Source organism: Sus scrofa, chromosome 9 (assembly GCF_054392235.1).
Source record: "Sus scrofa isolate SSC_HxYL_T2T_F1_AM1 chromosome 9, Sscrofa_HxYL_maternal_Yorkshire_Landrace_v2.0, whole genome shotgun sequence".
Taxonomy (NCBI): Eukaryota; Metazoa; Chordata; class Mammalia; order Artiodactyla; family Suidae; genus Sus; species Sus scrofa.
Window position 1 is genome coordinate 48,993,144 of NC_139391.1, and position 24,726 is coordinate 49,017,869.

General features: G+C 39.2%; 1 protein-coding gene across 1 annotated transcript in view; it reads left to right on the forward strand.

Annotated features, from left to right (window-relative positions):
* Positions 1–205: 205 nt before the first annotated feature.
* LOC146399891 (uncharacterized) overlaps positions 206–24,726 on the forward strand; it is a 393,141-nt gene continuing 368,620 nt past the window's right edge. Inside the window, exon 1 of the mRNA XM_084976388.1 lies at positions 206–309. The gene's annotated coding sequence lies outside the window, so the exon portion shown is untranslated. The remainder of the gene's footprint in view (positions 310–24,726) is intronic.

The following is a 24,726-nucleotide window of genomic DNA, read 5'->3' on the forward strand; positions in this document are numbered from 1 at the left end:
CTACAGCTTACGCTATAGCTCACAGCTAGATCCAAGCATCTGTGACCTACACCACAACTGACAGCAATGTCATATCCTCAACCCACTGAGCAAGGCTAGGGATCAAATCCATATCTTCATGGATACTATGCCTGGTTCTTGACCCACTGAGCCACAATGGGAACTTCTAGTCAGCCTTTTAAAAAAAGGAAATCCTGTTATTTTTTATGGCTGAGTAGTATTCCATTGTGTATATATACCACATCTTCCTAATCCAATCATCTGTCAATGGACATTTGGGTTTTTCCCATGTCTTGGCTATTGTGAATAGTGCTGCAATGAACATATGGGTGCATGTGACTTTTTCAAGGAAAGTTTTGTCTGGATATATGCCCAAGAGTGGGATTGCTGGGTCATATGGTAGTTCTATGTATAGTTTTCTATGGTACCTCCATAATGTTCTCCACAGTGGTTGTACCAGCTTATATTCCCACCAACAGTGCAGGAGGGTTCCTTTTTCTCCACACCCCCTCCAGCATTTGTTATTTTTGGACTTATTAATGATGGCCATTCTGACTGGTGTGAGGTTGTATCTCATGGTAGTTTTGATTTGCATTTCTCTAGTAATCAGGGATGTTGAGCGTTTTTTCATGTGCTTGATAATGTCATTTGCAGCAACATGGATGGAACTAGAGACTCTCATACTGAGTAAAGTAAGTCAGAAAGAGAAAGACAAATACCATATGATATCACTTATTTCTGGAATCTAATATATGGCACAAATGAACCTTTCCACAGAAAAGAAAATCATGGACTTGGAGAATAGACTTGCAGTTGCCAAGGGGGAGGAAATGGGATGGATAGGGTCCTTGCGGTTAATAGATGCAGACTATTGCCTTTGGAATGGATTAGCAATGAGATCCTGCTATGTAGAACTGGGAACTATGTCTGGTCTCTTATGATGGAGCATGATAATGTGAGAAAATAGAATGTATACATGTATGTGTAACTGGGTCACGATGCTGTACAGTGGAAAATTGACAGAACACTGTAAACCAGCTATAATGGAAAAAAATAAAAATAATTATATAAAAAAATTAAAAAAAAGAAATCTTGCCATTTTGGACAACAGTGATGAACCTGGAGGACATTATGCTGAGTGAAATAAACCAGCTACAGAATGCCAAACACTGAATGTTACCCTTTAAATGAGACCAAAAATAATCAGACTCACAGAAGCAGAGGATAGAATGGTTATGACCAGGGGCTAAGGGATGGGGGAAGTGAGGAAACTGTTATTCAATTGGTATAAAATTTGAGTTACATAATCTGATTGTGCTCTAGAGATGTGTTTTACAACCTAGTGCCTAGAGTTAACAATTCGTGCTGCACTTAAAATTTTGTTAAGGAGAGCTCAAGTATTCTTACCACAAAAACCAAACAAAAAGCAGAGGGACACAGGGAAACTTTTGGGGGTGATGGATATGGTGGTGGTTTCCTAGGCATTTTTGGACATATGACCACACTAATCAAACGATACCCATTAAATATGTGCAGTGTTTTGTGTATCAATTATACCTCAATCAAATAGTAAAATTAAAAAGTAAGGCATTATGGTTTTCAAGCCAGAAAAAAAAAAAAAAAAAGATTGGGTCTGTCTGGATCACTTAGAATTAACATTCAACTTTAAGAACAAATGAAGAGGGTTAGAAGGCAGGAAATAGTGGGATTAGGAGATTAAATATTTGCCTGGGTCAAATAGTTTCAAAGTCCCTAAATGTCAAATATAATTTTTTAAGTTACGAAATAATGGATTTTAAAATTACTTCTCAGGGATGTATCCTACTTATCAGAGCCATAGAAGAGGAATCGGTCTCACATCTCCACCCTGGATAAAGCAATGCAGGTTTGTTTTTGTTTTCATTCCTTTACTGGCACATGCTGGAACAAACCCTGGCTTCTGAACCATGGGATCCAAACTCCAGGTCTTTCACAGCCATGGGGAAGGTGCCACTTGGGTAAATCACTTTACCTTGCTGGATCTTAGTAACAGCTTCTGCGAAATGAAGGGATTTATTATAAATCCTCTCTAATAGCCCTTTCAGCTGGAGAAAAGGTGACAGATATCTTCCTCTAGATTCTAAACCCCTCAAAGGCAGGAGCTGTGCCTTGCACATCTCTGTAGCATCAGGTGCCAGCCAAAGGTCCTGGCATATACTAGGGGCTCAATAAATGTCAGTTGAATTGAACTGAATTGGATACATGAGGAAGTAGGAAATAAGAACTAGAAAGGAAAAAAAAAAAAAAATGAAAGCAAGCTTTTCCCTCTCTCTGTGGGCAAAAGCTGGAAGAGACCATTTTCGTAACAGGAAAGGACATTCCATCACCTGAGCAGCAGAAGCCCCTAAGGTGTATAAATGCTTTGGGGGAAGGTTATTGATTATAAAATAAGAGAGTGCTGATAAATTACAAGGCCCAGATCTAATAAAAATGGAGGCACAATGTTAAGCCTCTACATATAATAATACATAAAAAATCAGTGGAAAAGCTCCCAAATTGTAGCTTACATTTTCAAAATGTAAATAATATTTGTGAGTAGGTAATGCATAAATGTAAAAGATTTTTAAAGCTTTTATTAGAAATATCAATTTGGTCTTTTTTTTTTTTTTTTTTTTTTGCTATTTCTTGGGCTACTCTTGTGGCACATGGAGGTTCCCAGGCTAGGGGTCTAATCGGAGCTGTAGCCGCCAGCCTACACCAGAGCCACAGCAACACGGGATCCGAGCTGCGTCTGTGACCTACACCACAGCTCACAGCAACGCTAGATCCTTAACCCACTGAGCAAGGCCAGGGATCGAACCCACAACCTCATGGTTCCTAGTTAGATTCGTTAACCACTGTGCCACAACGGGAACTCCTCAACTTGGTCTTTTTATAAGCCATTCGTTATTCAAATAAAAATTTACTTTCCTTTTGAAAGTGACCTTGGAGCGGAAACACCAGTTAGCCTGTCTGATACTGTACCACCTGGGACTGAAGGCCAGACCCCTCCAGACTGCTGCATAGTGGGACGGCAGGGGAAATGTTGGCATCTTGATGGTGAACCATGAGTAAGGTAAGGGTGACATTAGCCCATTGTACAGAATGGGAACCCAAGGCCTAGAATGGAGACAGATTTGACAAAGTCACTTAGAGGGACACTGGTGGAACCCAATTTGGAAAATCAGCTAGCCTCTCATTGGGTTCTTTATTGATCACGCCTTCCTGCCCAGGGCAGTTTATTTGAAAGGGACGCTCACTACAGTCCTGGGGTCAGGAGCCAAGCACCCCAATGGCTCAGTGCCTGCTGGAAGAGGCAAGAATGTTTCTCTGGCTGAGGCTTATGACAGTTTCCAAGGAGAGCCAGGTTCGCTTTGGAGAGGAGCACATTGGCATCTTTGTTCCCAAATGGGTCACATTGCCTCATGTTTATTGAATTCTCTCCATCACAAACTTGATCTCTGAGTCCCAGGAAGGAGGGCTTGCTAGCTAGCAAACATGCAAAGCTGAACTTTATTGACTCTGGGTAAAAGAATCAAAAAAGGGAAGTTAACTTTTCACTCATTCTCTCCTCAAAGCCATCAAAAGAATTATGAAATCTTTTCAAGATCAAACACGGAGGTTCTTCACAAAGGTTGTTTCTGTGAATTAATCTGCAGATCTCTCCTCATCTCCTGCTGTGCAGAAGCCAGGGGTGGGGCAGGTCGCCTCCTCTCTGCATAGGCGTAAAGGCCATCCAGGACCCTGTTCCCTGCTTCCTGCGTTCCCCATCTTCAGCACACGTGGTCCACATCTCAGGCCCTGTTCCATCTGGAGGGTTAGAGGAACTAAAGCTGGAATGCAGGAGTAGGGACCCACCTGTTCTGTCCAAATAAGAGACTATTAAGACATTTGGACGAGGCACGTTTTGAGGACGTAATTCTGGAGAAAGGCACTCATCCCCCAATAGGCCCAGTTTATTTTCCTGACTTCTCTCCCTCCGTGACACCGCTGCCTCCATGCACTGACTACATTGTCTTTTATTCTCAGTGCTCCCAACTTGCTCCAATCATCACGTTTCTTAAACTCCTTGAAAACCAGCTTGTTAGAGCTGTCTCCAATGCCATGCAGTTCTAACTTCCTCTGATTAATTGGGAGGCTTGGCAATGTGTGAGTATGTTTTAGAAACTGTGCCGTGGGTGATTATGGCACTGAGCAAGCTCCCTTCTTTAATATTTCATGCTGAGCTATTTTCTACTCTTAGAGGTAGATTGGGGGAAGGGGCAGTGTGTAGCCATTGAGTGTATTTTCATCTGTCCTTTTTGCCATGTGTTGCTAAACTACTTGGCTTCCCCCTCCTTCAGCCAGAAAAATAAGTGAAGAGAAGGGAAGACCATTGTTCTTTAGGCAGGTGCTAAAAGGAAGCGTTGCTAAATGATCCAGGCAGCTTGGATCCTCTGCTCCCTTTAAAGAAGACACCGCTGGGGATGTGTGCATGGTGATTCATTATAGGCGGCAAAAATATCTGTGATCCAATGTGCTGCTGCTGAGCCTTCTGCCCTCCTGTTTTGCAGAGTTAATGATAAAGGCCAGTACATCCTGGCAAACCTAGTCTAGGCTTAGGTGTTTCTCCATTTCCCTAAATACCCATTTTCTGTCTGGTCGCCAGGCAGCTAATCTAATCTATTTTATTTTGCTTCTTGTAATTTCATTATTGGGTGTAACCTTGTCCCAAAGTCTGAGACTGTCACAGCCATGAAGCTTCTCTAATAGCCTTTTACAGTTAGTCCATTGATTCATTTACCCATTAAATATTTATTTGTAATCTTTGTGCTGGATGTTGGGTATCCAAGGATGTTTAAGACAAATACATCCCCTCTGTTCTTTTGAAGGGTACTATCGAGCCTCAAAGGTGTTCACTGAACAAGAATTTGCAAATGTGATGGGTATGATGCCGATATGCAGGGAGCTATGGAGTCACGTCAGAGGAGACTTCACCTAGAATGCGGATGCGTCAGGAATGGCCTCTCTGACAAAGTGCCATTTAACTTTAAGGGAAGGAGTGAGCACCGAAGAATCCATGAAGAGAGGAGTCACACATGTGAAGGGTCTGAGGTAGAAAGGGGTATCCTGTGTTGTAAGTAACAGAAGGCCAGTGTGGTGGGAGCAGAATAACGACCAATGGTAACTTGGCATTTTATGAACCTGGCTGTGTTCAAAGCAGTTTACGTGTTTAATTTTTGTAACCTTCATGGCAAGTCTTTGATGAGGTCCCTGAGAACACAGAGGAGTGAACTAAGTTAACTAACCCAGGGTCATACAGCTAGGAAGTTCCATAGCTGGGATATGACCAAGACAGTCTGGAGCCAACCCCTGCCCCCTCTGAGCACAGCACCACACTTCAGAGATGGCAAAGCCAGGACAGTCAAGGACCACATCACTTGATTTAGGAAGTCTGGAGTAAGATCATAAGTTAATTTAGACCACACTGAGAGTTCAATACAGCACCCAGGTCTTCTCCATACTAACTTCAATTTCTTTCTTCATGTGGAAAATTGGGAGAACCCACCAAGAATCTGACTCTATGTTAGGCACCGGAGAACCATAAGAAGAGATCAAATTCGTCCTTAAAAGGCTAATAAAGTCCCCATAACTTTGAGGGAAAGAAGAGGTTCATGTGGGGTAGAGAGCTGAAGGGTTCATGGAGCAAGCTGAATCTTGAAGTGACCGAGTAGGAATCATTAGGGTCTAGACTGAGGGAAACAGTGGAAGCTTGTCCACACCTTTCCATTCTTTTATTTTTTTCAGTATATACTGATTACGTAGTTTCTCCATGGTTTGGGGCTAGGGATCAAGAAGAGTGCAGTGAATTGGACAAATAAAATAGAAACCAGCATGAGGAGGGCACAAGCATGAGAAAGCTTGTGACTCTGGATAACACAGAAGAAGCCAGTAGGCACCCAAGAAGCATGTGGAGAGTTCACGGGGGCTGAGCTTAAGAGGAGGGAAATGGGGATAGTGAGATAAAGCAATTGATTGTTCAAGGTGCTATCAGTGTCAGATGAAAAAAAAATTTCCCCTGACAGATGAGAAGCCATTTCTAGCTCTTGTGAAGGAAAGAAAAAGAATTCATCTCTAGAATGCTTTGCTGGCAGTTGTGTGAAGTCCACACTGGACAGCAGTGAAACACAAGTGTTAATATAATGTCATGTCAGGTGGGAGAAGGCTCAAGGAACAGAAAAGTAGGTCTAAATGTCTTTCATTTCTCACATGCCTTGCATATCCTTTAAGATGGTAGTTGCTGGGAAATTAGTATGCATTCTCATCCTTAGAGGTCAGGATTAAATCAGTTTCTCTTTGTTTCTAAAAGTAGACAGGACTTTTGGCTGATAGGTCAGTTTTATTAACCAAAAGCTACCTTTAAACTTGGCACTTCTTCATCCAGAAACAAACATAATATTCACTCTGGACTGCCCTGAACAGAGTAAGAGCAATGAATGTAATTTAAGGAGATGGTCTTTAATTAAAAGAGCTACTTGGTAAATTTCAATGGGTGCCTTGTTTTGGCTATGCATTCTTTTCCATTTGAATATACTTTTCCAAATCCTCTTATTTGTTGGAGGGTTTATCACGTTTGGCTTTTACCTGGTAAATTTTTATTTAATCTGAGAGAAGGCTGTGTCAGGTTAACTGTAATTCAGGCTGGGCACGTGCTGGGTACTCTAGCTTCAAAGTGTGTGGGAGGACGCTGAGTCCCAAGGAGTCAATGCAGGCTGTTGTGTGGTGAGCTCTCAGGGTGACAGTTTGGTGCCCAGCTTATCAGGGCAGTCAGGAGAGTGAAGGGTGGTTTCTTTTCTTTTTACTGGCATACACTTTAAGCCTGCCTCCTCTAAGTAGCTCCTCTGGATGGACTTTTCTCCACTCTGTGTGTATATTTTCACTCTTAACACAGTGTCACACATTTTGTTGGTTGGCATTATTTAGGGTGTTGGTTGAGGTGCTATAGCAATAAGTGAATGCTGCCCATAGTCAAACAGGTCAAGCAAGAATCATTGTACTGTTCTAGCAACCACCCTGCATTGCTAACTGTCACTTGCAGAGCTAATGCAAAGGCATGAACATGTTATCTGGTTTTACCCTCAAATATTTTTTCCATAGTATCACAGAATTTTGGAACTGGAAGGAACCTTATGGATGGTAAAATGTATCCCTGCTATTTATCGACAAGGAAACTGAGACATAGAAAATGGGGCATGGAGGCCAAAGGCCACAGGGCTAGTGATGAAGTGCCTGGTTTAGAATACCAATTTCCAGACTATGGTCTCTCTGAAAACCTCACCACCTAAAGTTCTCATACTTTATGAATGAAGAAACATGGACTTGTAAGACTGGAGACTTATTGAGTGTTTAAAAAAAAAAAGCAATCAACCTAGAAATCATGTGCATAGATCTGTCTTCAACTCAGGTCTCTGGACTCCCAGATCAGGATCATTCAACCATTCTATGGTAGAGGTATTTGGGACTGTTTAGATGCATTTGGAAAATGCATCTAAACAGGTAGAGGTAGAATGAAACAATTAAAAAGTTTCCCCAAACGCCATGCTCTGTAGATCCTGACCCTTTTAAACACTGACCCCATGTCTATATTTGTCTTAGACATGTCAGGGAACTGCAGAGAGTGGGGCTCAGAGTGTGCTGAGATAGCCCCCAGGTTAGATAATTCAACATAATACTTCCAGTCACCAGAGTTAATTACTTCAGACGTACAGCTTAAGTATAGTCCATGAGTCAGATCTGAACCAATTCCTGGAAATGAGGCTTAGATGATGAGAGCTTGGGGAGTCAAGAGTTCTAATCCCTTGGTCCCACTGGAGGGGAAATGGGGATCTAGACCTACCCCTTCCAACTCTCTGACTGCAGAAGCCTCACATTGCCTCCACGCAGGACTGCTGGGGGCTGCCCACTTCAGCATCTCCTCCTCTCCTGTCTTCCCTGGGCAGCACTTTGTATGCTGGAATATTCTTCCCTGTCTTCTCACAGTATCCCTTCGTTCAGCTAAGGTGGCCTCTTTTGTGTTCCAGAGCTCTCTTCTGCTCTCCTTCATGACTATCAGGGGTCTTACCCGTTGGTCTATTTGGGGACATTACTGTAAATATGGTGAATTTATCATTTGTGGGATTTGTACCTCTATTAGTCAGCTAGGGCTGCCATAACAGAATGTCACAGAATGGGTGGCTTAAACAATCAGAAATTTGTCTTCTCATAGTTCTGGAGGCTGGAAGTCCAAGATCAAGGTGCTGGCACGTAGGCTTCTCCCAGGACCACTTTCCTTAGCTTTCAGAAAGTCACCTTCTTAGAGTATCTTCACATGACTAAGTTTTCTCTCATCCATGGTATATGGCTCTTCTGATGAGGACACCAGTTGTACTGGATTAAGGCCCCACTCTTAGGACCCCATGTAACCTTAGTGACCTCCCTAAAGCCCTCATCTCCAAATATAATCGTACTGGGGGTTAGAGCTTCAACATGTGAATTTGTGAGGACACAAGTCAGTTCATAACAGGCCTGCAAGTCATTCGTTTCTAATAAAGTATATGCAGACTTACCCCAGAGCAGTAACTCTCTAGAAGCAATAATGGAAGGCATGACTACAGGCAAATGAGGGAAGTGTTTTGGACAGAGACCCCTACTCCTAAATACACATCTCCTACACTGCTTACAAATAAAGCTAGATATGGACAACTGAAGTTTTGCATTCCCAATCTCCTCGTGATGGATAAGTGGAGTGGTAAAATCTCCAGGATCATAACTCCCGAAGCTGCCCAGTTGGCACTTTCAGTTGGTGCAGAGAATTACCAAAGGGAGGTACCCATATTCATCACAAGCAAGTCAGTTTTCTTTTGTTTGATGACTTGAGTTTCATTTTTAATATTTTCAAAAGTAGAAAGATGTTTATGGGTATCTACATTCATATACAAATAAATGTGACTATGTTATGTATACCTGGAAATATTTTCTTTCATTGTGAGCTTTGAGAGGGTTAGAAAAATTCATAGATTAGATCAGATGCTGGAGACTAAGGTCACCATAATCTGGGGCTTCATTTTGCCCCATGAGACAAACTACTATGACACTGAGCCAAACATCCCCGCATCAGGCACTGATAACCTTGATAATAGCGAACAGTGAGCCAGTGGTGCTTTAATCGATTGTCACTGTAACTCTACAAGGATAGTGTTATATTATCCCCATTTTATGGAGTGGAAAGTGTGGCATGGTTTGCTCAAGGTCACAGTTCTACTAAGTGGGGAAAGGGTGAGTATCTATCAGCCCTCAAAATCCAGATACATTTGTGGTCACTCTGAAGAGACAAAACACAAACATTAGAAATGAAAAACAGAGGGCTAATCTGTGTAGTTGACTTAGTGCTGTAGCCTTTGAAGGAAACAGTTGGAAGATAAATTGCTGGAAAAATGCCTGTCAAAGAGACTTTACCTGAACCAAGCCTTGAGACACAGGTAGAATTAATTTTTTAAATTACTTTTATTTTAAAAAATTTTTATTGGAGTACAGTTGACTTATAATGTATTAGTTTCAGATGTACAGCAAAGTGAATCAGTTATATATAGACATATATCCATTCTTTTTTCCCATATAGGTTATTACATACTATTGAGTAGATTTACCTGTGCTATACAGTAGGTCCTAATTAATTATCTATTTTATATAAAGTAGTGTGTATAAAATATGGGTAGAATTTAGAGAAGGACAGAGGTGGGGAAAAGGTGTCTGCAGAACTGGAGGCAGAAATGGCAAATTGAAGGCAGGAAAGAGAAAGAAAATTGGCAGGTCTTTGAGGATTTGGAAGTAAGAATGAAAAGAGGCTGTGTTCCTATTTGTCAAGATTGGGGTACGTGCATCTTTTTGAATTATAGTTTTGTCCAGATCTATGAACTCTACCCAATATTCTGTGATAATCTATGTGGGGAAATAATCTGAAAGAGAAGGGATATGTGCACATGTATAACTGAATAACTTTGTTGTACAGCAGAAATTATCACAACCTTGTAAATCAACTATATTTCGATAAAACTTAAAAAAAAAAAAAGATTGGGAGCTCCCGTAGTGGCTCAGCCGAAACTAATCTGACTAGTAACCACGAGGTTGCCGGTGTAGGCATGAGACTGTAGCTCTGATTGGATCCCTAGCATGGAAACTTCCACATGCCACAGGTGCAGCCCTAAAAAGCAAAAAAGAAAAGATTGGCTCTGGATTCCATCTTGAAGGATAAGCAAAGTTCTCACTGAATCTTGGAAGGTGGGTGGGACTTGAGCTGGTAGATGTTCATGAACAGCAGTTCACCTTGGTCAGACATGTGACTCTTGAGTCAAGTGGTAGGAATTTGTATGTGAAATCTATTTTAATAGCAAAAAAGCCACCAGCCCTTCTGCTTACTGAAAAATAATAATTAAACATAAAGAAAAAAACAAAACAACAACAAACCATGACATTTTTGTAGCTTTGTTCTCTCTTGGGTGCACATGGATTTGTATGGAATTGTATGGAATTGTTCTTACAAGAGCTATAGTCTGAGTGAAAGTGTGAGTCATAGTTCTGTCTTCTCTGAGCCAGAAAAAAACTTCCTATGCAATCAGTAATATTATGTTCTCAACAAAAGACATGCTTAACATTGTCAATTCAGACTTGAGGCTCTCATTATGTATGAGTTACCTTGAAGTCATTTAACTTCCATCCATAGAATGAAGAAGTATAAGAAGATCACCTCAGAATTAATTATTTTTCAACATATGTATCTTCATTCTTCATGGGTTTACCTGACCTATAACTTTATTTTTAAAAGATTATTGAAATATAGTCAATTTACAATGTTGTATTAATTTCTGCTATATAGCAAACTGATTTAGTTACACACACACACACACATATATATATTTTTCTGTAATGGTTTATCACAGGATATTGAATATAGTTCTCAGCGCTATACAGTAGGACCATGTATACCCATCCTATGATAGTAGTTTGCATCTGCTAATCCCAGAATCCAAATCCTTTGCTCCCACACCCCCTCTTCCTCTTGGTAACCACAAGTCTGTTTTCTGTCTGTAAGTCTGTTTCTGTTTCATAGATATATTCACTTGTGTTGCATTTTAGGTTCCACATATAAGTGATATCATGGTATTTGTGTTTTGCTTTCTAATTTTGCATAGTATGATAATGTCTAGGTCCATCTATATTGCTGTAAATGGCATTATTTCATTCTTTTTATGGCCGAGTAGTATTCCACTGTGTGTGTATGTATATACACACATACATACCATATCTTCTTTATCCATTCATCGGTAGATGGAAATTGAGGTTGCTTCCATGTCTTGGCTATTGTAAATACTGCTGTTATGAGCATTGAGGGTGCATGCATTTTTTCAAGTTTTGTCTGAATATATGCCGTGGAGTAGAATTGTTGGACTGGATCATATGGTAACTCTATTTTTAGGTTGCTGAGGAACCTCCACAATATTTTCAGTAGTGGCTGCACCAATTTACATTTTCTCAACAGTGTAGGATCGTTGCCTTTTCTCCACACCCTCTCCAGCATTTCTTTTATGTAGACTTTTTAATGATGGCCATTCTCACAGGCGTGAGGTGATAGCGTATTATAGTTTTGATTTATATTTCTCTAATAATTAGTGATGTTGACCATCTTTTCATGTGCCTATTGGCCATCTGGATGTCTTCTTTGGAGAAAGGTCTATTTAGGTCTTTTGCTCATTTTTCAATTGAGTTGTTCGTTTTTTTGCTATCAAGTTTTATGAGCTGTTTGTATATTTTGGAAATTAAGCCCTTATCAGTCCCATCATTTGCAAATATTTTCTCCCATTACGCTTGTCTTGTCGTTTTGTTTATGGTTTTCTTTGCTGTGCACAACCTTATCAGTTTGATTAGGTCCCATTTGTTTACTTTTGCTTTTATTTCTATTGTTTTAGGAGGCTGATCTAAGAAAACATTGCTATGAATTATGTCAGAGAATGTTTTATCTGCAGTCTTTTCTAGTTTTATGGTATCATGTTTTATATTTAAGTCATTAAGTCATTTGAGGTTTTGGGGGGTTTTTTGTTTTTGGTTTCTTTTTTTTTTTTTTGCCTTTTAGGGCCACACCCCAAGCCTATGGAGGTTCCCAGGCTAGGGGTTGAATTAGAGCTACAGCTGCCAGCCTACACCACAGCTCACGGCAATGCTGGATCCTTAACCCACTGAGCAAGGCTGGGGATCAAACCTGCATCATCATGGATCCTAGTCGAGTTTGTTAACTGCTGAGCCATAAAGGGAACTCCTTGAGTTTATTTTTGTATGGTGTGAAGGTGTGTTCCAACTTCTTTGATTTACATGCAACTGTCCAACTTTCCCACCACCACTTGCTAAAGAGACTCTCTTTTCCCTATTGTGTATTCTTCTATCTTTTGTCAAAAATCAGTTGACCATAGGTGTGAAAGTTTATTTCTGGGCTCTCTGTTCTGTTCCATTGATCCATATGTCTGTTTTCGTGCCAGTATCACACTGTTTGGATTTCTGAAGCTTTGTAGTATTATCTGACATCTGGGAAGTTTACACCTCTTGCTTTGTTCTTTTCCCTCAGAATTGCTTTGGCAGATATGAATCTTTTGTGGTTCCATATAAATTTTAGAATTATTTGTTCTAGTTCTGTGAGAAATGTCTTGGGTAATTTCATATGGATCACATTAAATCTGTGAATTACTTGAGGCACTATGGCCATTTTAAAAATATTAATTCTTCCAATTTAAGAGCATAGGATATCTTTCCACTTCTTTGAGTCATCAGCAGCTTCTTTAATCAGATTTTATAATTCTCACTGTAAAAGTCTTTCACCTCCTTGATGAGGTTTATTCATAAGTTTTGCTTGCTTGCTTATTTATTTATTTATTTAACATTTTAGGCCCTCACTCATGGCATATGGAAGTTCCCAAGCTAGGGGTTGAGTTGGAGCTGCAGCTGCCAGCCTATGCCACAGCAACACCAGATCTCAGCCACATCTGTGACCTACACCACACCTCACAGCAACGCGGGATCCTTATCCCACTAGGCAGGGACAGAGATCGAACCCACATCCTCATGGATGCTAGTTGGGTTCATTATTGCTGAGCCTTAACACAAACTCCTATTCATAAGTAGTTTTTAATGATATTTTTAAAATTTATTTATTTATTGTCATTTTGCCATTTCTTGGGCCACTCCCGCAGCATATGGAGGTTCCCAGGCTAGGGGTCTAACTGGAGCTGTAGCCACCAGCCTACGCCAGAGCCACAGCAATGCGGGATCCGAGACACATCTGCAACCTACACCACAGCTCACGGCAATGCCAGATCCTTAACCCACTGAACAAGGCCAGGGATCGAACCCACAACATCATGGTTCCTAGTTGGATTCGTTAACCACTGCGCCACAATGGGAACTCCCAATGAAATTTTTTAAAGTGATTTTTGGAGTTCCTGTTGTGGCTCAGTAGAAATGAATCCAACTAGTATCCATGAGGACACAAGTTCAATCCCTGGCCTCACTCAGTGGGTTAAGGATCTGGTGGTTTTGTGAGCTGTGATGTAGGTCACAGATGTGGCTCAGATCTGGCATTGCTATGGCTGTGACGTAGGCCAGCGCTACAGCTCCAGTTTGACTCCTAGCCTGGGAACCTCCATATGCCAAGAGTTCAGCCCTAAAAAGACAAAAAGAAAAGTGATTGATTTTTAATTTCCCTTTGTGATTTTTCATTGTAATGTAAAAAAGTGCAACAGACTTCTACACGTTAATCTTGTATCCTGCTACCTTGATGAATTTATTTATTCTAGTAGATTTTGCATGGAGTCTTTAGGGTTTTCTGTATAGAATATCATATCATCTGCATAAAATGCCAATTTTACCTATTTCTTTCCAATTTGAATCCCTTTTCTTTTTCTTGTATGACTGCTGTGGCTAGGACTACCAAACTATGTTAAGTAGAAGAGCTTAGACTGGGCATCCTTGTCTTGCTCCAGATTTTGGTGGAAAGGTTTTCAGCTATTCACCATTGAATATTTTATTGACTGCTGGTTTGTCATAAATAGCTTTTTTTATGTTGAGATATGTTCCTTCTATACCCACTTTGGTGAGAGTTTCTATCATGAAAGATACTGAATTTTATCAATGCTTTTTCTGCATCTATTGAGATGATCATGTGCTTTTTTGCCTTTTTTTCCTTGATATGGTGTATCACATTGATTGATTTGCATATTTTGGACCATCCATGTGACCCTGGGACAAATCCTATTGATAACGGCGTATGACCTTTTTAATTTGGTTTTTGGGATTTGATTTGCTAACATTTTATTGACAATTTTTTGCAACTATATTCATCAAAGATACTGGCCTATAATTTTCTTTTTTGGTCTTTGTCTGATTTATTCTTTTGAAAGAATTTGAGAAGGATCAGATCAGTATAAGTTCTCCTTTGTACATCTGGTGGAATTCCCTACTGAAGCAATCCTGTCCTGGACTTTTATTTGCAGGGAGATATTATTATAGTTTCTGTTTTACTTCTAGTGGTCAGTCTGTTCAAATGATCTATTTCTTCTTGCTTTAGTTTTGGTGGGATGTATGTTTCTAAAAAGTTGTCCAGTTCTATGTTGTCCAATTTGTTGGTATATAATTTTTCATAGTATTAAAGTTTTTTTGTGTTTCTGCAGCATCAGCTTGTATTTCTCTTTTATATCTTATTTTGTTTATTTGGTTCCTTTCTCTTTTCTTCTTTGTGAGCCTGGACAGAGGATTTTCAATTTTGTTTACCCTTCCAAAAGATCAGCTCTTGGTTATGCTTATTTCTTTCTATTATCTTTTAAATTTCTATTTTATTTCCTCTCTGATCTCTCTTATTTCCTTCCTTCAGCTGACTTCAGGTTTTGTTTGTTCTTCTTTTTCTAATTCTTTTAAGTGGTGGGTTAGGTTGTTTATTTAATATATTTCTTGTTTTTTTGAAGAAGGCCTGTATCACTATGAACTTCCCTCTTAGGATTTCTTTTGCTATAGCCCAAAGATTTTGTATGGTTGTATTCTCATTGACATTGTCTAGAGTTATTTTTATGTTACCTCTTTGATTTCATTATTGACCCATTGATTCTTTTAGTAGAATGTTGTTTATTCTCCATGTAATCTTTTTTTTTTTTTCTCATCTCCCTTTCCATGCTAGATTTCTAGTTTTATGCCATTGTGGTCAGAAAAGATATTTTAAATAATTTCTATACTGTTAAATATATTGAGGCTTTTTTGGTATGTGTTCCTGGTACACAATCTATCCCAGAGAATATTCCATGTGCATTTAAAAAGAATACATAGTCTGTTTTTTTGGGATGTAATGTCCTGAAAATAATAATTAGGTCTAACTGTTCTGTTGTGTCATTTAGGATCTCTGTTGCCTCATTTATTTCTGTCCGGAAGATCTGTCCATTGATAAGAGTGTGTTGTTAAAATCTACTATTACTGTATTCCTGTCAATTTCTCCCTTTATGTCTGTTAGTATTTGTTTTATGTATGTAGGTGTTCCTATATTGGATGCATAGATATTAACGAGTGATCCTTGAATTGATCCCTTTATCATTATGTAATGTCCTTCTTTATCTTCCTTTATGCCCTTTGTTTTAAAGTCTATTTGTTTGATATGAGTATTGCTATCCCTGCAGTCTTCTCATTTCCATTTGCATGAAATATCTTTTTTCATCCTTTCACTTTCAATCTATGTGTGTCCTTTGCCCTAAAGTATGTCTCTTGTAGGCAGCATATTTTAGACTCTTATTATCCAACCTGCCACTCTATATCTTTTGATTGGAGCCTTCAGTCCATTGACATTTAAGGTAATTATTCATAGATATGTATTTATTGACAATTTAAACCTTGTTTTCCTGTTGATTTTTTTATTTCTTCTTTGTTCCTCTCTCCCTTTTTTCACTTTTGTAGTTTGATGGTTTCTTTTGTATTATGCTTGAATTTTATTCTTTTTGGTTTTTGTAAATTTATTGTACGTTTTTGATTTGTGGTTACCCTGGTTGTCAAGTATGTTAACCCCTTCCTATATCTATTTGTTTTTGACTAGTGGTCATGTAGGCTCAAACACATTCTGGAAAATAATCTACATTTCTATATTCTCCTCTCCCACATTTGATGATTGTGATGTTGTCTTTTACATCTTTCTGTTCATTTTTTTTCTGTTCATTGTGGTTATCATTACTTTCATAGATTTTTTTTATTAAAAAAAAAATTGCACCAGCTTATTTAAGTGATTTACTTTCCAATTGTGATTTTTATCTTTCCTATAGATTCCTGCTTCTTTTCTATTTACAGAAGACCTTTCAAGATTTCCTTGAGGATAGGTTTAGTACTTATGTATTCCCTTAATTTTTGCTTTTCTGAGAAATTCTTTCTCTCTCCTTCTATTCTAAATGATAATCTTACTGGGTAGAGTGTCCTAGGTAGCAGCTTTTCCCCTTTCACGACTTTGAATATATTTTGCCAGCCCCTCAGACCTACAACGTTTCTATCGAGAAATCAGCTGAGAGTCTTATGAAAGTTCCCTTGTAACTAATTGTTTTTCTCTTGCTGCCTTTAGAATCCTATATTTAACCTTTGCATTTTAATTATAATATGTCTTGGTATAGGTTTGTTTGGGTTCATCTTGTTTTGGACCCTCTGCACTTGTACCTGGATATTTTCTTTAGGTTTGGGATGTTCTTAGCCATAATTTCTTCAAATATATTTTCAGCCATCTTTTCTCCTTCTTCTCCTTGGATCCCTATTGTGCATAGATTTTTTTCATACTTTATATTATTCCAAAGGTCTCTTATGTTGCTTTCATTTTTTTCATTTGTTCTTAATCTGTACTTCTATCAACAGCCCTTAATTCCTTTAGTATTTTCATTATCTTCTTTTTGAACTTGATATCTATTAGACTGAAGAGGTGTATCTCATTGTTCTTTCTCTTTTTCCTAATTGGGAGTGGCTCCCCTGCTTCTTTATTTTACTTAAATTTCTCTTACTATATGAGTTTAGGAGAAACAATTATCTACTGAGTTCTTGAAGGGCTACTTTTATGTGGGAGTATCCCTGTGTAGCCTGCATGGGTTTAATGTTTGGTGTGAGGGATCCTTTTACTATAGCTGCATGTTGCCTGTTTCTTCAGTGTGTGCTGGCCATTATTCTCTTGAATAGGGAGTGTGACTGATGTTGTGGTGACCAAAGTCTGCACTGGATATTGAGCTGGGCCTCCTCTCTTCTTGGTGGTTATAACTGCCCTGATGTTATCAGAGTCTGCTCCCTAGATGTTGGAGTAGAAGCCCCGAAATCCACTTCTGAAGTGTGTGAAGTAGGCATGACTGGAGCAATCCTGATGGGAGAGGGGCCACTGAGTATGCCTTCAGCAGAGCTGTCCACCCAGGATTGCACTCTGTGGTGTCTCCTGCATGGACTCACAAAGTACACTATTACTGTTAATGCCCTCAACCCCATCTCTACTATATGAATGCAATTGACCCTGGTGTCCTTGAAGTGCTTTGTTCACAAAGCCACCAGCACAGATCCTTAGGCATCAATCCACTGAGGTCAGGTACCCAGGACCACAGTAGTCACACACCTGGACCCACCATGGAGTTATGGAAGCAGCTCAGGCTCCGACCCTGCCTTTGAATGCACACACCCACAAATCCCACAGCTGCCAGGGCCAGACCCATCACAGCCACAGGAGCACATGTTGTTCCCCTCCCAGAGCTCCTAGTGGTGATGCCAAGAAATAAGCTCCTAGGGCAGGCCCTTCTCCTCCCTGTGTGTGCTCCTCAGCAATGGCATTTCACTTATATGGTAGAGCGCCAGGACTTCTGTACAACCCACAGTTGTGGCCTGTACCACACTCCAGCCATTTCAGGCTGTCTTTGTGCAGCCAATCCCAGTCTTCTCCTTTGGTCTATCCTCTGAGTTTCAGCACCCAGCCCCCTACCTGTATCAGCTGGCTTGGGATTTGGGATTGCTGTGTCTGTCATCTCTGTTCTGCCTGCTGCCAGCTGGCTGCTGGGCTCTCCTCTGAGCCTCTGAAGCTTCCTTTATGTACCAGCAGATCTCCCTGCCAGCGAAGGGGCTTCCCTGGGTGAGGGAACTTTTCCTATTTCATAGCTCTCTCCCAGGGGTGCAGGTTCCATCTCAGTTCCTTTTCTTTTTTTCTTTTGTCCTCCCTGGTTACTTGGAGTTCTTTGTTGGTACTTCTGGGTACTTGATAGCTTTTGCCAGTGTTCAGTAAGGTATTTTGTAAGAACTGTTCCACATGTAGATATATTTTTGATGTATCTGTGGGAGGATGTTGGCTCCATGTGCTTCTATTCAGCCATCTTGATTTCTCCCTGATCAACCACTTTGGTTATGTCACTAGATATATCTGTATGTTTCCAACCAAAGGCAGCTTCTTACATGGGTCTGGATCTTTTATATAGATCCAAATAGCCACATTGCCTTTTTCCTCTGCTCTAGATTTCTCTTCTCTTCAGAGATAAAATATTAGGAAAGAATGGAGGGTTTTGGTAAGAAGTTTTGTCGTACAGTAATTTTACATTTGAGAAGTTGTTTCATGGAGGTGGTATCAGAAGTAACAGGAATATGTTGCTGTTGGGAGTGAGAGATTAATACCATTATAACATTGGATATGGGGAGTATGGACAGTGGGGAAGGGCTGGAAAATTCTCAAAATTCCTATCCCTAGGTGGGTAAGCTTTGTGACTTTACTAAGATGGGGGTCATGTTAAACCAGCATGCTCTCAGCCTGTCATCCTATAAAGTTGACAAAACCCAATTTATCATATTATTGAAAAACATTTTCTGAGCATCTCTTCCTGCACTAGGGAAGGGAAATATCAAGGAAATAAGCTATGGTTCCAGTCTAGGATATCATGGTTTGCTTCTGGAGGCTAGACTCAGCTCATGAAAAATTACGTGCCATACACAGCAATTTATAACAAGTCCTAAACAATCACACAGTGCCCAATAATTTGCAAATGATGTGCATCAGAATCTGCTTTGGGCTTGTGAAAGTATAGATTCTCAGGCTCTATTCCTGGAAACCCGGGCCTTTGCATCTGGGTTTCTTAACAAGCTCCAAGTCCACTACAGATCTATTGGTGAAAACAAGGAAAGAGCAGGGGGAAACTCACTTCAGGCTGGGACTTAAGGACAGCCCCCCACCCTGATCAGAGGTGGGAGATGCAAGTTCATGGAGATGAAGATGTATCAGTGGATAGGCAATTTGGGTGGAGTGAGAGATTTTAAGAGGAGGTGGTGTCCACTGGGTGGATGCCTGGATGGCTGTGGATTAGTACCATCCTGTGAGAGAAGGAAGAGAAAAATGGTTTAGAATGGACAAGAACCCTGACAGAGAAAGTGATGGTTTGAAGAGGCAAGTGGGAGGAGAGGAAAGTAGGTCTTGGATCCACTGGGCACTCAGCTGGTGAGGCCGCTCAGGAGAAAGGAGAGGGGTACGGACACCTGTGTTCTCCACCCCCCTCCCCACCCATATGTTCAGTAAAGCTAACTGATTTCTAGCACAATGCAGGCTGTACTTTAAACAAAACACTAAGAGGAGCCAATCCACTTAGCTCCCCCAAAGGAGCTCACTCACCCAGAGGAAGCCTGACAAATGATCACGTAAAACACTATGCTTTTAAGAAGGTCCCTTATATCTCTCAGAGAGTCAATATAGTCCATTATGTCAGTTCCTCTCCACTGGCTTCTTCCTTAGCTATTTATATTTCCATTTAGTTGAAGCTTAGGCAAAGCTCACCAAGACCCAGAAAATTAGAGTTATCAGAGCCTCGTTAGTTATCTTTTCTACAACCATCTATCTTTTTCATTCCACCCACTCCGAGCCTGGCAGTTTGTCTCTTGCTTTGGACTTCCTTCTGAGACCTTCCAGTGTGAGCTCCTTTCCAGTGTTTCCACTCCAGATCTTTTGATGGTATCTTTTCCTTCATGGGTCTTCCTTCCTGTGTTTGTTCTTTTGGAGGGGGGCAGAGAGTAAGGAGTTGGAGGAGGGAAAAGAGCTGGTCTGTTCTGATTTTCCTGCACGCTCCGGTCTTACTTCTCTATTTACATCCTACACTTTGTACACCCTAGTCTAATCCCTTAAACACCACTCACAAAATCATAGGAAAGATGGGATGAGTAAATACGGACACAGAGATAAGCTGACAGTGCCTTGAAAGATAAAGTTAGGGAGTAAGAAGAGATACTGCTGCAAAAGAAAGTAAAAGGTGGGGGTGCTGAGAAAGGGATGGGAAAGGCCAGTATAACAACAACGACAATAGCAACAGAAACAACAATAGCAGCAGCAGCAATTACTATGTATTAAGCAGCCAATATGTGCCAAGTATTATGATAGCATAAAATCACTTAATCTTTATAATGCTCCTTTGACAGTAGATTATTTCTTCATTTGGAAAATAGGTACAGTAAGACTCAAAGAGTTTAACCATATTTTTCAAGGTCATACTACTAGTATGAGGCACAGCTGGAATTCAAACTCTGTCTTTATCCACTACATCATGAAGAAGTAATCAGCAACTTTTTTTAGACTTAAACTCAAGATATAAATATTTTAAAATTGAGATATATTTATACACTCATATACTTGCACATGCACAGACACACAAATCAAGAGTAAAAACATTTATTTAGTTCACTAATATTCTTTCACTTTATCTCATAATCTTAGAATTGGAAAGACCACCGGATTCTTCAAGTTCAATGACAGGAATCTCTCTAAAATATTTCTTATTCTTCCTCAAGTATTTTAAGAAAAAGGAGAACTCACCACCACAAAGACAGTTGGACAGCTTTGAAGTTTATAAATTTGTTCCTCTGTTACAGTGCTGTAAGGATGATCTCAGACTTGTCCAACAATTTTTGCCTTCTCAAGTTACACAAAATATATCACATTGTTTTTCTCACAGTATAGCTCTTTGTGTGTGTTGCTAAGAATTTCCACACACATACAGAGCCTTAAAGTCTCCTCTTTTCTAGCTAAGTACCTCTAACTCTTGCGATTATGACTAATTTAACAGTTTTCATCTTGCTTATTGTCCTCTGACCAACCTGGGTCATACAATTGAGCACAGAACTCAAGATACAGTCAGACCACACAACCCAAAGAGGATTTTTGCTTCTTATTATTGGGTACCATGCTTTTGTTGAAATAGCCTAGATTACATTAGCATTTTGAAAGCCAGTGACACTGTTGATTCCTGTTATACTTGTAATCAACTGAGACCTATAGGCCTTCAATCTAAGGTAAGGTATTAGGAGGTATCTCTGTTATTTTTAACCTTGTTAGTTTGGCCCTTGTTCTCTTCTGGCAAGATCTTTCTAGGTGGTAATTCTTTTACCGGTGGCTTTCCTTCAGAACTTTGTGTAATCTATGATTTGGTAAGAATATTTTTAATTTTTTTCATAATATATTGTTGAACATAACTAATAAGTTAAAACAGTTTTATAGTATGATTTTTTTTTTGAAAATATCTCTTATTTGTACAGAAATGATCTGGATGAAAATATACTAAAATGTTAATAGTCCTTATCTCTGATCATATGACTTAGGATTTTTAATTTTTAATTATCCATTTTTCTGATTTAATAAATTGTTATTTTTAAGAGGAAAACTTCTAAGTGGAAAAACTGGTGTATTACACATCTTTTTGTTTTGAATGCACAGTATCTTTATTATTACCTAATTGCCATGTTTGTTTTGAGTCTTCAATTTGACTTGAAGTTTTTTGAGGACAGGGCACTTATACCTTCATTATTCTTTATGGAGCTGGCATAATGCTGGATTGATTGGTTTGCCTCTAAATTGACTTTTCCTTTCTCTAGTGCTAAAGTCATGGCCTTTGACTTTACCTCTTGTTCATGTCAATGTCCTAAAATAATGGGAACATGATGTTTTATCTGTGACCTACACTTAAACAAATTAGGCTGATTCATTTCTGGTGAATAATCATTTAGTGTGTTAACAAATCTATTTAGCCAATCGAAAGTCAATTATTTTGATTTGCCATGGCTGGCTAATAAATGTACAATGTAAACATAAATAATGAAATAATTTTGGTGAGAAAGGACTGTTGTAAACCCTCCAAGTAGTGATTTGTTGAGACCATCACTATGCTAAGAATTCCTACAAGTGGAGATGAAGACACGACTCTAGATTTTATTTATTTTTCTTTTGATTCATGATTTTAAAGTGCTTACAGCTTAGTTGGTGAGATGAGACTTTCAAGAACAAAAAGATGTCAGGTTGCATATTGGGATGTTGGGTTGGTATTTGATATTGTCTCAAGGTCATTAGATTTCTTTCTTTGACAGTATTTGGTTATGGGAAGTGGTGGGGGTGGGGATAGGATTGGGCCTCCAGTTGTAACCATTGGAAGATAATAAACTGACATTCACAGAAAAGTTATTCCTATAAGGTTTTTCTATGTATTTGCTTTGCAGGATTGTAGAAAATACACATTTTCTATAAGGTAGAAATAACTTACCCTGGCTCTTCCATTTTCTGCCATTGTCCAGCTCACCCTGATTTCCCCTTTTTCCTGAGTCCCTGGGAAATATGGGCTGAACAGATCCTTTGTCTTTCAGGAATAACACACAGATTATACGGAAAATATGGTTGTGATAATACCTTACATGCTCACAAAGGGCAAAAACCATGAGGAGACACAACAAAATTCTAAAATTTCTATCAATTAACTTGTAGCCGCTTGTAGTATGCAACGCTCCACAATTAAAGTTTGACACCCCTCCTTGGGTAAGGATTTTTTTTTTGTTTGTTTTTTGCTATTCTCTTTCATTGCCGCTTGATTGTTCTCATTCCTGAGAAGCCTAAACTGGACTAGAAAATGAATGACTCTTTCTCTCCTTCTCTCTATTATTCCTTTCTTTTCTCCCTCCTTTTCTTTATGATTCTATTTAATCTACCAAACCACAAAGAAAAGTAAGAATTATTACTTTCTCTTAAACAGCAGAAAAGAAGAATAAGTTTCCCCAAGGTCACATAGCTAGTGAGAGGCAGAGGCAGGGTTCAAATCTTTCCACTCCAAAGCCAGCATCATTTCTTTGACACCTGCAGGGCAGGTACTGGCCTTCATCTCTGTCTCTCTAGGACCTGGTATAGGTCTTGGTACAAGATGACCACCAACAAGCTTTTTTTTTTTTTTTTTGGAATTGGATTTTAGTTTGAATCTTGGAACATCGAGTTGGACAGGGCCTTGGAGGTCATCTAGCACCTTGTTTCTATAAGGCAGGTACCCACCTGGCATCCTAGAAAGAGTAGGACCCAGAGATTTCCTGCTTCAGTCCTTCTTTCTTCTCCCACTGCTCCCACACAGTGCTTCTGGCCAGAGTCCTATGCTATACAAATCACAGAGCATGCCTATTTGTCTTTTAACTAACTGAAAATCTTTTCCTTTATGTAAAATTAATATATCTATCTGCATTGTAGAAAATGTACAAAGCCAACTCAGTAAAAAGAAAATTAAAAACCATATAGATATTTTATACAGATTATTTAACAAAAATGCAATCATATTGTACAAACTCTTCTAACCAATTCTTTCACTCAACTATGTACTATAAACATCTTTCAGCATTAGTGGTTATAGATGAACCTCACCTTCAATGACTCCATAGCTTTCCCTATGCTGGATGGATGGTTGGATAAATTATCACTCACAGCTAGTTCCTAGAAGATTAATATTTAGATCACCACTTTTTTAAAATTTTCATTTAAATGGTTTCTAAATAATTTCATTCATCCAGAGATTTACTTGCAGAAGTGCAGGAGTCATTCATTTCTTAAGTTTGCTTCTCTGAGGTCTAGACTATCCTACACATTCACATTAGATCATAGAGGAATATATCATTTTCTTGTGTATATAGAAATATATTTAATTTGGTACAAGATGTATCTAATTGTTCAGAAAGTACAAGTTCAAATGTAAAACATTATTCAGAATCAATTTATGTTGATGTATACATAAATTCAGTTCCAATGGAGATAGCCTATCATATATAGAAATATGTCTTTACCCAAGAAAAATAATATTTAAATAGTGTTCCAGTTTTATGATTAACAAGGTATTGCTTAGTTAACAGTAATGGAAAATAATTAGTTGTTAATTTAATCTTATGTTTCCTTCTTTCTACTTCTTTTGGGAAAAGAGAAAATTCTCTGTCTATGAAGAGCCACCTTCCTGAAGGCATTTAACATAGGGAACTTGTTATAAAAGCCTTGAAGAGATAAAACCTTTTTCCTGGTAACCCAGAAATTATTTGCCACAGGAAGGAAATAAGGCTAAAGAAAAAAAGGAAAGGATTAGTGTTTCTGCTGTGCTAATTAGTGAGGGTACCATGTATAATGCTGTTACCATGGATGATGGAGGTACTTAGTGGATACTGAAGCCATGGGGTAGACCACCCAATAGACACTGACCTCACAGAGAGGGAATCTCATGGTCACTATCAGAACCACCAAAGGATTGTTGACACCAAATCTGGGATCATCAAAGCAATTCAGCCACTTCCACAGTTGCTGCCAGAAGCAAAAGAAGAAAAAGGAGGAATAATAACTTGTCTTCACTTCCCATTTCTGAT